At 47.0% G+C, this 17668-nt stretch overlaps 1 protein-coding gene across 1 annotated transcript in view; it reads right to left on the bottom strand.

Annotated features, from left to right (window-relative positions):
• CCDC141 (coiled-coil domain containing 141) overlaps positions 1-17668 on the bottom strand; it is a 676030-nt gene that overhangs the window by 77411 nt on the left and 580951 nt on the right. The gene's annotated exons all lie outside the window — the stretch shown is intronic.

The following is a 17668-nucleotide window of genomic DNA, read 5'->3' as shown; positions in this document are numbered from 1 at the left end:
TGGCTTCCAGAATGTTATAATGTGATAGGTTATTTATAACGCACTTAATACCCAGAGGTTTCTAAGCGCGGACCCAGGGATCGAACCTGCAGTGCTCTGTGTCGTCTTGCTTCCAAGGCGAGCACGTTGCCCCTGACCTATCCTCCAGAAGACCAGACAAAAACATCTCAGGGACCTGCACCCACGCTCCAGTATTGGGAGACCAATAGATCCTCTAAAGAAAACACCCAGATTTAGACCAGCAACAAGCTTAAAATATGCTACCCCATAAATGTAACAATTGTTCAGAATTAAAGAGCACATTTTTCTAGGGGTCGACCCACATCTTTATCTCCTGCTGCCAGCCACCACCTAAAACTGACTCATTGGATTGTCTTGATGCTAAGTGCTCTAGGCTCACTGTAAAATGAATGTGCTTGGGACATTGTTATATGATGCACGGTTTTACATAATGACCAGGTCCATTTCTCCCGATTTTCCAACTAGGCCCGGTGAGAACTATTCCTACAACTCACTTATTTTATTTTGTATATAGTGTGAACCGGGCAGAAACAAATGCAAGAGGGAGCTTTACATAGAGGACTCACCGGTCTCACACATACATCATATAAAAGACAGCCAACAAACTAAAAACTAAACTTGAATGTAAACCATGAGTTGATAGCATCAACAACTAGAATCATCCAGCTAGTAGCAAACTGGCCCCATAACCAGATCTTCAGGGATTTTGAAGACAGATGTCCTGTATTTTGCAAAAGAACAATTGGAAGCTGGTTTCAACAGCACTTCCAAAAAAGGAACTCTCGCAGATACAGTAGCGTTCCTTTTAAATGTAGGTGTCTTAGGAACTGCTGTCTCTCCTTAGACCACAGGATCCTCCCAAGATCGGGAGCCAGACTGAAAGATAGATGGGCTTTTCCTGAGTGTCCAGCCTAATGAGTAAGACAGCTGGGCCTCATCAGGATACTCACCTCAAGAAGGAACCAATGTATTTCCTTCAGGACCGGATTGATGCTTTTGAATTTCCTGGTTCCACATGCCTGTCTTGCTGCGACACTAAGGTTGCCAGGTGACTGCATTTCATGAGGGACACTCCTGGGTTTTATTTATTTATTTAAATTTTTACTAACGTGCCAGCTCGCCCGACAGGGCGCACAAAGAACAGGACAAAACTGACAACAAAGAGAGAGTCGGAGAGAGGGCAGCAACGGATCAAGGCTTAGATTGAAAGACAGTTGAACAAGAAGGCCTTCAGGCTTTTTTTTAATGTATTGGTTGTTTGGACTTTTTTAAGTTCAGGGAAAATTGAGTTCCAGATGAGAGGGGCTTGGACATCAAAGCCTGTTGCTCCAAATCTGGCCAGCTTGGATCTAGGCTGGACGAGTCTGGCCTGGCCCTGAGACCTGACAGTGCGGGATGGCAGGTAGGGCTTCAAGCGCCTTGTAACATAAATTGGAGCCTCATGGGCTCGGCATTTGTGGGTCAAGAGACACGTTGCTTAACGGGCATCCAGTGTAATTCCCTCTTTGCTTGGGAGATGTGTTCTCGCTATACAAGTTGCTCTTACTGCCCCATTATGGGTCACTTCTATGCCCTATATGGGTCTAGATGTTAAAGAGAGTGGGCGTTAGACAAGCGCGATGTGGGACCCCGCACGTAACCATTGCTGGTGATGAGCTGGCGTCATCTATGGCGACTCTAGCAGTGCGGGGTCCCAGAAAGGAGGCAACCCACTGTGCTGCTGGCCTGGAGCAGCCTACCACAGACTTTAACCTCTCCTCTCTCTCACACACAACACTCTACAGACCCCCTCCTTAACAATAGCCTCTGAACACCAAAAACTCTGGCCTCTACTGGTCTCTTGGACGTCTTCCACTGTCTCCTGTCTTCACCCAACTGACCCACACTTGCACACTCACACACACCTCCTTAAATACCCTAGCCCCTCCCAGGATTGGCTGTTTACCCTGTCCAATCACTCACCTACCTCCAGGGTGTGTGACAAGGAGTGGTCTTTGCAGGGCTTAAAAGGGCTAGTAAGCCCTGCTCTTTTCCAACACGGATTCTGCTGGGGTCCTGGAAAGCTGGAACAGTGAAGGTCTGCAGGCCTTTCCCAAATAATACTATTAATATCATCCGTGTTGGATGAGGGGTTAAATCCTTCATGGGCCTTTATTTCAAATAAGAAATCCCTGGTGGGTTGGTGGTGGCTGCCTGCGGGGGACAGACTCCAGCAGACAGTGTCTGCTGGAGCCTGCCAGCGTTGTGAAAAGCAATCCTCTCCTGCGTCCTCTGCAGGTGTTGTGCAATTCGCGGCACCCCAAGTCAGGGATGCCACCTCTGCCTCATGTGTCTGGTGTCCTCTGCTGCTGGGCTGCCCCACAGTGTTTCGGGTTCCTCTGCGGGATGGGGAAGGGGTCTGCCTACTCCCAGGTACCCGTGGTGAGTTGGGGTGGGCTCCCCGCCCTTGACAGGGCTACGCTGTTGGCCCTGTTATAGTGTGTACGCTCTTCTAGGCGTTAAGAGAAATATCTAATATAATTTAATAAATACATTGTTCTGCCAGAGGGAATGTCTCTTTTGTTTCTTAAAAGAATAAGGGTTCACAGGAAGCGGAAAACCTAGTTAAATGTGAGAGAAAATGTCTTTCTAGGAAACTGTTAGATAAATATCGCAGGCTTCTAAAAAGGGATACATCTTCAGAAAAATGAAAAAACAGGATTGGCATGGGGAACATCTGGTGGAATGGGAAGATCACACTTTATGTTTAAAAACGTCTTTGGAGAATGTTGAACAAATGTTCTCAGAGTAAGTAAGCAGTATGTCGTGTTTATTCTTGCTGCTGCTGCTCATGCTGCTGATTGGCTCTGATCATCGTCTGTGTCTGGGGTCTTCTGACGTCTTCTTCATCTTCAACCTACGGATCATTATTAGACAGTGGTGTGAGGGCATTACAACGGTATTTCTTGATGTCTCTTAATTGGAGCCAGGCTTTCCTTCCTTCTACTTTTACAGTGGAAGAGGTTGCCATTTTGACTACAAAGGGTCCCTCAAATCTAGGTTTGTGCCATCATCACACGAAGTTCCTACATAGGACCTCATCCCCTGCATATACTTGAAGGGGCTGTAACTACCTGTCCATATCAATAAGTCCGTTGCCATCTTTGGTGACTCTTGAACACCCCTGTCTCATCTGCACCTGTTTGGAGATTAATTTAAGAGATTTAGTCATAGCCATCAAATAGTCATGCATTTCTTTTCCCAGTACAGTAGCTGAATTCTGAGCATCAGTTCGAGCCTGTGTGGGAGGAGAAATTGGGGCAGCCATTCTGGGTCCTGTCACCAGCTCATGAGGTGTCAGGTGGTGGTCAGAGCCTGGCTGATTGTGTAAGGCAAAAGAGCCAGGGAAGGCAATAAAGCCAATTCTTATGCAAGGTGTCTTTTATTTTTGCAATGCGTTCCTTCAAGAGGCCATTGAGGTGCTCACAAATACTGTTTGCTTGTCGGTGGTTCGGAAAATTAGTATTTGTGTCTTATTCTGAATAGGAAGGTTATATGTTCAAACACTTGGTTTACAAAATGGGGTCCATTATGGGAGCATAGCACCTTCGCATACGCCCCATCTTCTTGGAAACACCTCTTGTACAAGGAATTTTGCTTCCACCCAGTGGGGAAATGGGCATATGACAACAATCATATATATCTAGCTGTTACAATTTTTAGGCATATCTACATAGTCGATATGCAAATGTTGAAATGGTCCAGTAGGACAGGGTATTGTTCCTCTTACCATTCGCAGTGTGTGGCCAGCAGTACATTTCTGACATGTCATTTAATTTATAATAAAATTAGTCACATGCTCATTAAGATTAGGGCTAAACCAGTCATCTGAAACCAAAGCTCCAAGGCATTCTTTGGTGATGTGTTCTGGATAATGGAGCTGTCCCAGTGCTACTGTGAGCAGCTCAACAGGCATAATGTGTTTCCCTGTGCTATTCTGGCACCACACTAATTCATAAGTTGATAAAGGGCACCCCCTCTTTCTCCACAAATCCTGCTCTTCTTGCGGGGCGCGTCCCTGCAACTCCACAATCTGTGTTATTGGCAGTGTGTTAAACCCTTCTGTAATCACCATTTAAGTGTATCTTTGTTTGGGGCAATTGTAATCTTTAGTATCTCAGGAAAATATATGACTTTTTTGCATCTGAATCTGCGGCTTTATTGGCGCAGTAACTCAAGTATGTGCCTCTTGTATGTCCTGCACACTTGACCACAGCTATCGCTGATAGACGTTCAAGGACTTCTAATAGTCTCTCTAACAATGGTGCATGCTGTACTGGTGTCTGTGCTCTGTAAGCCCCTCCTTTTCCAATGTGACAACCCTGAATGTACTGTGGTCATCACGTAGGCGGAGTCAGAGTACACTGTTACAGCTTCATCCTCAAGCACTAAAATCACAGCTACCAACTCTGCTGCTTGCGCCGAAAAATGTGCTGGCAATCTCGCACTTTTTACAATTTAAAATGTTCTGTTGTCTATTGCCTTTGCTAATGCTGTCCCACTATGTCGTAATCCACTGCTCTGGTCGATTGTTCATGACCGATCAATTAAGAGAATCACGCTCCCTTCTATGGTGTTTTCCTTGATGCAAGGCATGTCGTCAGAGAATAGCCATCTGTATACGTTGTCTGTATAGGTCTTTCAGTCAGGTACATAATTACCCTCTTCCACTGGTTCTGCTATGAACCTTGCTGGGTTCACTGAGCAACACCTAACAATTTTGATTGATAGAGTTGAGATTATGACCTTGTAAGCTGATGCTCTCTGGGTTGTCAATATGCTATTGGGTTTCTCAAGTATGGCAAAAAGAACACGTTCCACATACAATGTAACAGAACAGCCCATCGTAATAGTCGTGATTTCTCAATTGCAAAGTCTGCTTCAGCCAATGTTTGTTCACATGGGTAATGGCTTCTCATAACTGGATCTAAGATCCGACTGTAATGCCAGTGGTGTGTGTCCCAATGATGGTCTCTGTGCTGTGTGAGGACAGCCGTCATCACAACTACATTTGAATAGGAGAACAAGAAAACATCTTCATTGCAGGGTCCCAAAAACAGCTGCATCTCCTTTACAGTATTCGGTCAGGCCGTTTTGTTGATTGCCTCTGCTCTTTCGGATGTCACGTTCCTCCCTTTTGATATTATCTGACCTATGTACAGCACCTCTTCCTGACAATATTGTAATTTCTCCTTGTCCACCTTGTATCCTTTTTCAGCTGAGACTGTCAATAAATTGAATGAGTCCTTTCTGTACTCTTCCTTTGTTGCACTGCAGACTAATAAGTCATCCACATACTGTATGACAGTGCTGTCAGTTTGGCCATTCCCCAAATCCATTTGCAGCACTCTATTAAGAACATTGGGGGACTAAACAGGATCCCTGTGGGAGGCAGCTGTGTTGCAATCTGATTCCATGATAAGTAAACTCAGTCAAATATTGTGAGTCTTCATTCAACAAAATGAAGAAGAAAGTGTTTTCAAATCAAGCACTGTAAAGTATTGGGCTGTAGATGGTATATTACATATTAGTACCCGGCGAGAGTCAAGCAGAATGCAACACGCATTCTGATTGGCTCTCGCCGGGTCCTTACCCAGCCGAGAATCCCTCGATTCGGGACTCCAGCTACCTTTACCTCGGCGGGGGGGGCGTGGCAGCCCCTCAGCCAATGAGGAGGCTCGAAGCGGGGCCATCCCCGCTCCGAGCCTCCCCACGGCTGAGAGGCTGCCTCCGTCCCCCGCTGGGGACTCGGGTAAGCTTTTATTTTTTTTTCCTCCTTCCCTCCCTCCTCCCTACCCCACCCCACTTACCTTCTTGCTCCTGTATCCCTGGTGGGGGACGATGGCAGCCTCCAGCAGTGTGGAGACTCTGCGCCTCCACACAGCTGGAGGCTTCCATCGTCCCCTGGCAGGGACGAAGGTACATTTTTTTTTCTCTTCCCTCCCGCCCTCCCAACCCCAATTACCTTCTGCTTCTTTTTTTTCGGGAGCGGACGTACTGGGTACACTTGTGTTCCCAGCGCGTTCGCTCCCAAAGGCCGCCATGGAAAGAGAAAACGGACTCCCGTTTTCCCTTTCCCGGCGGCCATTTTCTTGGTCGTTTCTTTTTTTTTTTTCTGTCCCGAAACGCCGCGGCTTTTCGCGACAGAAAAAAATGCTTTTAGTGCCCCGCTCATGCATATAATGCGGGCCGGGGTACTAATAGCAATATGATCCTTGTGGCGGGGGCATTACCTGAGTCGGTAATGCCCCCGCCGCTCGGGTCATATTGCTTAAATATGGTGGATGGATTTGATACTAATGGGAAGTAGGCCTCAATAATGTTATTCAGAGGGCGTAAACCCTGTATAAATTTCCAAGACCCACCCTTGTGCCTTTTTTATGGGGTACACTGCGATGTTGGATGGTGATTCTGAAGGCAGTAGTATACCCTGCCACATCAAGGTGGCAATGGTTTCATAGATACCTTCGTCAGCTTCCTTGGACATGGGATACTGTTTTACTCGTGGCAAAAAGGCATTATTCTTCAGTTTTTTTTTTACTGCTCCTACTCCTTTTAATAGATCAATGTCATATGGGCCGCTAGTCCACAATGAACTCGGTACCTTTGCCAAATCTTCCTGCATAAAGGATGGTGCCTTCCTCACCAATGATATTAATTGGGGAATGTGTCCATGCTCTATTTGCAAATGAGTTTTGTGGCAAATATCAGAAATTAGTCATCATCTTTAAATAAGTCTTCACCGGTCAAGTCAGTTAATCTGTGGGTTGAGTCAAGCACTACTACAATGTGCCAGGTCACTCCTTCACCAACAACTATTACTCTGTCCTCTCTTACTGTTGCTGCTTCTAATTCAATTATAGTTATTTTCTCTTCCTCCAAATCCGTGGGTATCTCTGGCCTGAACAGAAAGCATGAGGGTAATCTCTTGTATTTGTGGAAGCCATGCCAATAATATCTGTACTCCATAAAGGAATACCTCTGGCTTTAGTGGTACTCCTCGATGTGCTTTCTGACCATAGAATGCTCTGATGAACTTGTGAGCATTCACATAATGAATGAATGGTGTGGAAGAAATGATCCGCTCCTCAGTGAAAGAAATTGCCATGTTTTGGGGGGCGCTGTTGAGCAGCCGACAAGATGGCCGCTTAGCCACGGAACTCCGAGACCCACACTTTTGTATCGACGGACAATGGCAGAATCCAAACATCTACTACCCAGATAACCGCTTCAAGCACATCCTCTGGCCGTGGAGCGCTTGCCATGGGAGAGCTGTCACCTGGGTCTCGACCACTTCCGAGATACGGCCGACTGCGCCAACCTACCTTGTGCGGCCATTGGGCCTGCCCTCTGTTGCCTCGAGGAGCGGGGCTCTGTGGCGTTGAAGTCCGCCACTGCCGCGCTGTGAGCTGAGATCTGCTGAGGCGGGGACCGCGCCTCTGCCCTGGGCGTTGGGGGCCCCTACTGACTGCCGCCGTGAGGACCGCCGACCACGGGCGGTGGAGGTGAGTGCCTCGGGGGCAGACCAACGCGCCGCTAGTCATCCGCTGCCTCGCCGGAGCTCCTGCGGGCCCGGCTCTATCGCTGAGGCAGCTGCGGCTGGCTCCCATCTCCCCCCTCCGCCCAGACATTACCTGTTGTTTCCCCTTTGGAGGTTGTGGCGCTCTGCGGCTGCCGGCGCCTGTGCCCAGATCCTCTGCAGTGCTGGCCGTGGCCCGCCTGTCTCGGCGGTGGTCGCTGATTGCTGGGCCTGCTGGCCACGGAGTTGGCCTCTCCTAAATCCTAACGCCGTTAAGACGGCGAAGACTGCTGCTGCAGGAAATCTCCCCCAGCCCTTCCTCAAATGCGAGCTGGAGCTCCGCTTCACGGTCCAGGAGGCAAGCGGCCGACACTTGTGGGCTGCTCCGTGCGACTCCTCCCCAAGCCGGGGGACCCTCTTATCCACCTGGGGGCCATATGCAGCCAAGGGGCTGTAATAACACTGCAAACCATGGGGGGAGAGGGCACTCTTCACTAGCAGTGCCCACGACTGGTAGCTAAAGCAACACTACGCCCAGGAGGACTCCACACTCACCTCTTGCATTGCTCTTATCCTTGTGTGCCTCAACACCAACGTACACGGCCCTGGCTGCCCTGGAGCCCGTCAGACCTCTCCCCAGCTATCCCCGCCAACTGCACCTGCGGCGATGACGGTGTTCCTGCTAAGCCCACTTTTACACTGCCGCCCTCTGGCCTACCTCACTCCTCTGCGCACACGCCACTACAGGCCACCCCAGCGCTGGCCTTTGTCTGCGGGTTGGGGAAATACCCACATTACTAGGTGCTCAATCTGCACGCCAATACTACTGGCCAGCTTCCCTCCTCACTACTGCACTCCGGGCACTGAGTTAACTGCCACTCTGGCCATCTGAGACAGCAATGTCGAACAGAGCACGTGGAGCGAACAAGGTAGGCGCCATGGACAAATTCACCAAGGCCGCGCCCAGGTCGGACCAGGCGTCCTCCTCCATGGGGCAAGAGGACGGCGATGCCCTACCAGATCCACCCCAGCCTGACTTAACTGTAATGATGGAGTCTATGGCCAAAAACTTTGCAGCCTTCCATGAAAAACTTAACGACATCAACGCTAACGTAGCCTCCCTGAGAGCCAAACTGGACCAACATGGTGCAAAGATCACAGAGGCAGAGCAAAGAATAGGTACCAATGAGGATAATGTTCACACTTTACAGGGCACTGTCGCAGAGCTCGTCAGAGATATGAAGCAGGTCAAAGCCAAGTGTGATGACCTCGAATCGAGGTCGCGAAGAAACAATATACGTGTAGTGGGGGTTCCCGAGACAGCTCTAAAAGGCCGCATGGAACTAGCGGTCGAACAACTCCTTAAAGACCTACTTGGCAACCCGAAGCTATAGCCCTTCTTCACTGTGTAAAGACCGCATCTGTCCCTGGCACCTCGACCCAAACCTGGCGACTTTCCCAGACCTATAATTGCAAAACTGCTCAGCTACAAAGACAGAGACCATATCCTCCGCCTGGCCAGAGAGAAAGGGGAACTTAGACTTGACTCACAAACCATTAGAATCTTCCCTGACTTTTCTGTGGGAGTGCAGATGGAGCGTCGTCAATTTGGAGGTGTCAAAAAGATGCTGAGAGAGAGGAAAATAGAGTATGAGATGCTCTTCCCGGCTCACCTAAAATTTACCCATCGCAACAAAATATACTTTTTTACTGTCCCGGATGAAGCAGTTAAATTTATTGAGGCGCAAATCCCGTTAGCTGAACAAATAGAGGAACCTATGAACGATGATTGATACCCAGGTCTTCTTGACCTTGCTATGTATTTGGTTAGCTATGCTTCTCCCAACTGGTCTTGAACCTCGCCTCCCTGACCTACCAGTTAGACGCCAGACCACTCCAGCAATGGCTTGGTCTCAAGACCTTAGTACATACTTGCCTTCCTTGTAACCCTATGTTTCATCAGCCGTGTAAAATATTTATGATGTACCATCATGACATGTGTTAACCTTTGTGGGTCATCGGCAGCGGTAGCCCCCACTGCAGCTGCAATGCCTTCTGAGGCGAAATGTTTAAGGTTGTGCCCCTGTTGGGCTGTTGGTCAAGCGTTGCCAAATTGGGAATGGAACGCGGTTGGTTGTATTGGGGGTGGGTGTTATCACACTGCTAATTTCCTCCGGACGGTGAGGGTGGGGGGTGGGAATGTTGTGGGAAGTTATAAGAAAACCGGCACAAAAGTACTGACTAGGTTTGAAACGTGGCGCATTAACGCCGCAGCTGCACATCTCTTGGTGAACAGAAACGGACCCTTAAACTCTTACAGCTGGTATGTCCCATGAATTGTCTGCATGGCTATTAAAATGATGACATGGAATATTTGGGGATTGACGAATTTTACAAAGTCCCGCAGGATCACAGCATATGCAAAGACACGGGATTAAGGTACTCCTGTTGCAGGAGACCCATGCTCAGAAACTCCTATCATCCAATCTCGCACTGTCCTGGGGCCCCAATAGATTTTATACCCAATTCTCCACTCAATCGAGAAGAGGTTTAACACTCATTCACATATCAGTGCAATTTAAACTCCATACATCCCACATTGACACAGGGGGCAGGTATGTCATCCTTCATTGCATCCTAGCTAACAGCGAATGCCTTCTCGTGAACTCTTATGGCCCTAACACCGATTCCCCCGAATTTATGGATGTTGTAGCTGCCATCATCATGGCAGTTGCCATTATATGGGGCAGTGATATGAATCTTTTCCTCGATAATGACATGGACAGAACAACCTCGACCCGCAGAGGCGTGTCCCGTGCCGCCAAACGGCTCCTCACACATATGAGCTCCTTGAAGTTATATGATGTGTGGCGAACGCTTCATCCCTAGGACAGAGATTACACCTTCTATTCCACAGTTCGCGAATAGACATGTTCTTGTTGTCGGGGAGCCGGGTTGGTAGGGTATCAGAGGTTAGGATTCTCCCTCGCACGATCTCAGAGCACTCCCCTGTGCTGCTGCAGATCCAACTGGGTGACGCTGTGCCCGCCCGATCAGCCTGGCGTTTTAAGTCGGAGGCCTTGTCTGACAACATCTTCAAAGCTGAGATATTATCAGACATAAACACCTTTTTCGAAAATAATAATACACAAGACACAACTGAGGGGACCCGCTAGGAAGCATTTAAAGTTTATGGGCCTCATCATGAGTTGGGCTGTAACCCTTAAATGTGGTGGTAACGGTATTACCGCCGCATTTAAGGGCTGGCCCTATCACGAGTTAGGCGCTAAATCGGCTGTTTTACCTCCAGCTTTTTTCTGGAGGTGAAAATCCCTGTTTTCGGCGGTATTACAGCCGGCTGTATTAGCCCGCGGTATTAGCACCAAAAATTCCCCATTGGATCCAACGGACCCAATCAGGAATGGGGATTTACCGTTAAGGCCCAACCCGTGATCCGGTGGTAATACCACCGGACTGGTCGGAGCTGGGGCTATTGCAGTCGGCGGTATTACAGCCGGGAGGCCAGGGTACTTAAAGCCATAAGGCAAGCCCTACACTCCTCCGAAACGAAACTCAAAATTCTTGAACAACAACATGCTTCCGCCCCATCCCCGGCCACCTTGGCCAAAATCAGAGCAGAACTAGAAAGGTTTGAATCCCACGCCCTGAGCGAAGTGCGTTATTTTGCTCGCCCAGTGGCCGCCCGACGGTATGGTGACAGACCGGGCAGAACCCTGGCCAGACTGGTACGTGTGGAGGGTGGCAGATCCTGAATAGACAGTATCCTAGACGAACAAGGACAGTGACTTTGGTCCGACCAGGCCATAATGGACGTTTTCGTTAGCTTTTAGGCCAGGCTCTATGGCCGCCAACCCGAACACAACGCTCAAGATCTTGACGACCTGCTGGTACGTATCCCCATGACCCTTATCTCCCCGGCCACCAGGGAACAACTTGATATCCAGTTCACCCTGGAAGAGATAGTCCAGGTGATCTCCGACCTTCCAAGGAATAAGGCTCCTGAGCCTGATGGGTTCACCTCTGAGTTTTACCGTGAACACGTTGCCATCCTAGCCCCCATACTACACGGGGTCTGGACGGAATCCCTTTGTTTGGCCTCTCTTCCCCCCTCCTTAAGGGAAGCACTAATCACCATTCTCCCCAAGCCAGGGAAACCCCCAGACGAATGTGGATCCTACAGGCCCCTATCACTCATCAACACAGATATGAAAATCTTTGCCAAAATAATTGCGAATAGGTTCCTTCCATTTATGCCCCATCCGGTCCATACAGACCAGAGTGGTTTTCGTCCCTGGCCGCTCCACTGCTCTTAACATCTGCCGATTATTCAATATAATGTCCAGGATTGACCCAAGGGCGGACGCAGTGGCGGTCACACTAGACGCCCAGAAGGCATTTGACATGGTCTCCTGGAAATACCTATGGGCCGTGCTGGAAAAAATGGGAATAGTTCCGAACATGCTTTCCTACATAAAATTGTTATACACTAACCCAAGTGCTTGTGAATTCCATCATCTCCTCCCCCTTTGTATTACACAGAGGCACCCGTCAGGGATGTCCGTTCTCCCCCATCCTTTTTGTGCTTGCCATTGAACCCATGGCAGATCACGTTAGAGACAGACATACTTGCAAAGGTATTCGCCTAAAGGGCACGCCAGAAATTATCTCATTATATGCCGATGACGCGCTCCTATATATCAGGGAACCCTCCACCCATCTCGACCCGATTATCGAGGACATAACTAACATACTCTGGCTTTACCATCAATTATTCTAAGTCTGAGATATTCCCCCTCACTGCAGCGACCCAGCAGCCAACATGTGAATTTCCACTGCGATGGTCCCCGGAAGGCATCAGGTACTTAGGGGTACAAGTCTCACTCACCAAAGTCTCCTTACTGACTGATAACTACGGGGCGACGGCACAGCTCATTGAATCTAAGCTGCTGAAATGGCACAACCTCCCTCTGTCTCTGGCGGGCAGATTGTCACTAGTTAAAATGATTCCGGTCCGTAAGGTCCTCTAAATCTTTGCTAATATCCCAGTCTGGCCCGGGAAACGATATTGTAAGAGACTCCACGCTATATGTGCCCAGTTCCTCTGGCACTCCGGAGCAGTCCGCAAAAAGTGGCTACACATGACCCCTCCCTATGATAAAGGAGGTTTCTCAGCCCCAGACCAAACCCCGTACTGGGTTGCGGCACAAGCCCATCATGCCACACATTGGTATGCACACTTAAACCCACCTCCACACGTCAAATTGGAAGAACTGGCGGGAGACGGGACTAACATTATGACCCTGTTGCTACACCATACGTTCCAGACCGAAGCACCTGCAGACCCCGTTGCCATCACGATTCGAACATGGAATATGATTTTGATCCCAGTGCAAGGGAATTGCCCATATTACAAATGGCTACCCCTATGCCAATTCCCAGGTCTTTCCCCCACGCACGATCACCGCAATTAGCACCTTCCCCATTCCCATTATGCGCTATGGGGCAAAAATGGGAATGGGGAAGGGCAATGGTGGAAGGGGGAATTACCGCCCCGCCAACCTTGTAATGGGGCGGTAATTCCCCTTTCCGCCAAGGCGGTGCCGGTATTTTACCGGCATGAACCATGACGCTAATAGCGCCATGGTTCTCCGCCATCCGTGTAATGAGGCCCTGTGAGTCTATCCATGATGTCATCAACTTCCTTGCAGCGTCTCTCTAACCTTCTCTCCTTTTCCCTTTTTTCATCTTGTCGTTTTTCTCTTTCTTTTCCTTCCTCTCTTTTCCTTGCCCTATTTCTCTCTCTTCCCGTTTCTTTTCTATTTCCCTATCTTCCTCACGTCTGCTCTCTTTCCTTCTCTCTTCGTCTTTCTTGTTCACTCTCCTCCTCCACCTTCTCTTGTTCTGCCTCCTGATTATCCCTACCTCCCCTTGCCTTCTCTTTACTTTCATCAACGCTCTTTCCATCATGTTTCAATAATATCTGCCCTCCTATCCATGTGACTGGCACAATCGCTGTCTCATCACTTTCATCCTGAGTGCCTTTTGCTCTGATGCTCCTCATCCAATTCTGTTAACTTCACTTGCACCCTGCGCCATGTGTCAGATTCTTCCTGTACTAACGCTGGCCTTTGCCTGCTTACTTTCTCGCCTCTCATACTGTCTTCATCGCTATATGCGTGTGACGCATAATTATAATGTGTTGCACTATTTTTACTGCACACTATTTGTGCACCCTACAAACTGCTTTTAGTCCTTACTTGTGTTGCACAATCTAACTAATCCTTTGACAGATAACATATACATTCACTTTGGTTAAACATATTGTTTCATGGGTCACAATTTAGCTCATATTGTCAACCACCCCTAGATTTATGGGTGGCATGGCTGTCTTAGTTTGTAACATATTTTGCCCATGTGGTAATGAGGTGGGGCAGGGGCAGAAGGTATTAATGATATATTCATCTGAGTCATCACATGTCTATTTGCGACAATGCCCAGACGCGGTTGTTCTGCCAAGGAGAACAGGAATGCAATGTTGGGAATGTTTCCAGTGAAAGAAAATGAAAGCTTCTGAAAGCAGATGTGCTTGCAATTTTGATTTAGTGCTGCATTATAAAGCATATTTGTCAGCTGCAGCTCATGTCTGAATTCACATCTTTTGTTTCAGTGTTTATTTGAATCAGTGTATTGTGCTGCGCACATGTGAACAACGAACTACTGTTTCCTTTTGGAAAGAGGCATTTGGCCTGTAATCATTGCTGGCATCAGCCATTTTAATCCTGTAGCTACACTGCATAGTACTTTCTTTGTAAAGTGCTTCCCTGAGCTTAAAAATTGCTGACATCACAAGTGACTTTAGGTAGCGGTGTACACAATTCTCTATCTGAAAGGTGAATGGCTGAGTCTGACTGACAGTTTTTTTTAAAACTGCTGCTTGTACACAGTTCTGGCCTTGACAATTAAAGGAGAGTACCTTTAATGTTTTATACTTTTCTGCACTCATTTTATATGTACATAGGGGAGAGATTCATTTGATTACATTTGGGCACAAAGCTTAAGTTAATAGCACACACATGTCTACATTTTAATTGAATCTACTGCATTACTCACACAAAATAGTTGGGTGCCTCCAGCTAAAGGCTATGCTTTTTACTGCCTATATGGCAGACGTATGCAATTGCTGGAAATCTCATTCTAAGTCTGAGGAATCATATTCCAGCTTCACTGGAATGCCATTCTCAAACAAGGAGAAGTGTTTTGGGGAATCCAGCCATCAAAGGATTTGGACGGCAGTCATCTTGTGGTAAAATGGTATGTTTCTCATACTCTCTATTTTATCAGTTGAGGGATTTTCAGGATTTGAGTGGCCTGGCACCTGTTTTTCATTCCTATTTGGCATCTGTTTTTTAGCAGCTTTCTTTAACATTAAATTGATGATCTTGGACACTGTGCTTTGTGCACAAACCATCTCGTCTTTATGCCATTTAGGAGGAGTGCTCTGATCACCTGATGGTGATGTTTCCAGGCCGAAATCAACTTTTATGCAGTCATACGTTACTTCCTGTAAGGCCTGTGAGGCCAGTGTTGGCTCACTCTTCATTTCCACTTAGTGGGGCTTAAGTATCCAGCTCCATAGTCAGTCGAATTGGTACTTCAAAAGTAAATATTCGCTTGCATCTCTTTTTGTAGATAACTCCCTTACAGGGTAGAATGCCAAGACCTTTTCATGTGACCAGGACATTTGCACAATTGGTCCATGAGGGGCCATGCTTGGTGGGAACGGAAGTCCCTGGGGAAACCAAGAAAGATATATTTCACTGGACAGCCAGAACTCTGGATCTGAATGTACAGAATATATAAGTTTTGACTGATGGGCTTGATAGACTAGACATCTAAAAACACCCTTAATCTTTACCGAATATTTCCTAACATAAGTGTACAGTGTCAATGTAAACGAAGAAATTCATGTCTTCGGGCACTGTACTTTGATTATAAAGTCCTGCTTAATTGTATATACATTGTTGGCATTCAGCCAATAATTACCCTGGTCAATGCATAGCAAAGGAATGTATACATCATCCAAGATGGATGCATATGCACCGTCAGCAAATATTTCTAAATGCTCTTCAAGTGCACCGGACCCAGAAGGAGGAGTTGTACCCGCATTATTGAACATTTCTGAAGCGCTTATCATCTACAATTAACGACAGGAGTATTTTCTGCTTACTGCTCTACAATACACTAGGAATTATAAATACAATCACAGCATGCTCCCAAGTATTCTATTATGCAGCACTCTCCACGTCTACAATGGACAGAGATTTATGTGCATTTTGCCCATCCAAGATAAGAACAGCATTTCTCTTAGCTGTGATATCTCAAAATGTCTTTTGTATGAAAAGTCTCTCTATCTAAAGATTAGAAAACCATTGTTGTTCTTCACTAACGACAGAAAAAAACTAATTGATGAAGGCTAATCTTCCGTTGCTCTCTACTAACGGAATGATTAAAGGCTTAAGTGCTGTGTGTTAAACACGGGTTTGAGGTACATCACCTGAGTCCCAGAAAATGTAAATGTATGGGCACCAGAGGGTGAAAAGCCAACATGTTAATTATGCCACACCTTGGGTGCCATTTGTCGTGGATTCATTAGAATCCCGGGCTAGATAAATAATGCTGAACCTAATGAGGAGAAAGCAAGCCCCCTCAGTACCAGCTGTGCTGGCAATAAGGGCTAGCACCCTTTTCTTGCGACATGATAGCAAATGGTCGCTGGATCAGAGTTTAGAAAACATCTTTTCTCATCCGATTACAACACTCTAATGTGCTCTGCTACAGTGGTGGAATCCTGAGTGGGTCTATGTTTGTTTGTTCACTCACCTCATAAAAACTCAAAGCATGTGATCTGTTCTACCCCTCATGCATAAGCACCATACATTATTGCACGTACAACCCTTACAGATCATTGAGTAGTTACCTTGGGTGCTCACTGTACCCATGTACTCATGATGCCCATAAACATTTCAAAAAGGGATAGTGACGAAAGCAGAAGGGCATAATACTTCAACAGAACTTTAACACATTGAATCAAGAATGACTACTATTGTATAACAGAATACATTTTATTTTACAAAGTACCTCAGTTTGCTCTATAATAACTCACCAACAAATCAAATCAACCTTCTTACAGTTTATTACTCATACCTTTATCAAACCACATTTATGAGCAGGGTGTTCAAAAATCATTTCCTAATAATTAACTTATATGTCACTCAATGGGCCATGTGCCAGTCAATGCCCAACTATGGTACCTAGCATTGGATCTTGCCTCATTTTATATGATGTATGCACGCATTCTATAGAAACTCCTCTCCATCGGCACAATGTTTCAATAACAATGCTTTAGAGTGTAGTGTCATATTGGTTGTAAGTAAACATGGTGCCCAATTAGTCTGGTCATTCTGTACAATGTATCAAGGACAAGACGCTCTAAATGACATCTTTACTATATCGGATCAATCTGTAGCTTGGCGCTCACCTCTAGTCTATTTACATCTTCAAGCTCTTATTGCTAAGAAAGGGATGGCATTGTGCTGTGCTGGGGGAAATGTGAAAGTCTTGCACTGCCTTGGCTTCGTCAGCGTTTCTTAGCTTCTATTCAAGCAAAGAATAACATTGAATTTGCTTGCGTTTCTTTCTGGTTACATGTGTAAGTAATAGGATTCTAAGCAGAACTAAAATAGGTATGAATGCCTGTATATTTGATTATATGATATGGCATTTATAACGTGCCTATACACAAGTGCTTCAAGGGGCGACGAAGGCAAGGGAGGGGAAACAGAGGGAAGACAGAGCCAACGATCCTACTAGACCGGGTGACATTGAGATCCTGCAAGTGCAGGGGAGGGAGGAGGGGAAAAGTGCAAGAGGAAAGGGGAGGGGGCAGTGCATTACATAGGAAAACAGTAAAATAAATAAGACAAAAAGCAAAAGTGTGGCCAGCTGGTGGCAAGTGCAAGGGTAAGTGCAGACATCAGGTGTCAAGTGCTAGTAGGGGTTGTAGGGATA

Source organism: Ambystoma mexicanum, chromosome 9 (genome assembly GCF_040938575.1).
Source record: "Ambystoma mexicanum isolate Mex_15411 chromosome 9, UKY_AmexF1_1, whole genome shotgun sequence".
Classification (NCBI taxonomy): Eukaryota; Metazoa; Chordata; class Amphibia; order Caudata; family Ambystomatidae; genus Ambystoma; species Ambystoma mexicanum.
The sequence above is the reverse complement of the archived record's forward strand: the minus strand, read 5'-3'. Positions and strand labels throughout refer to the sequence as shown.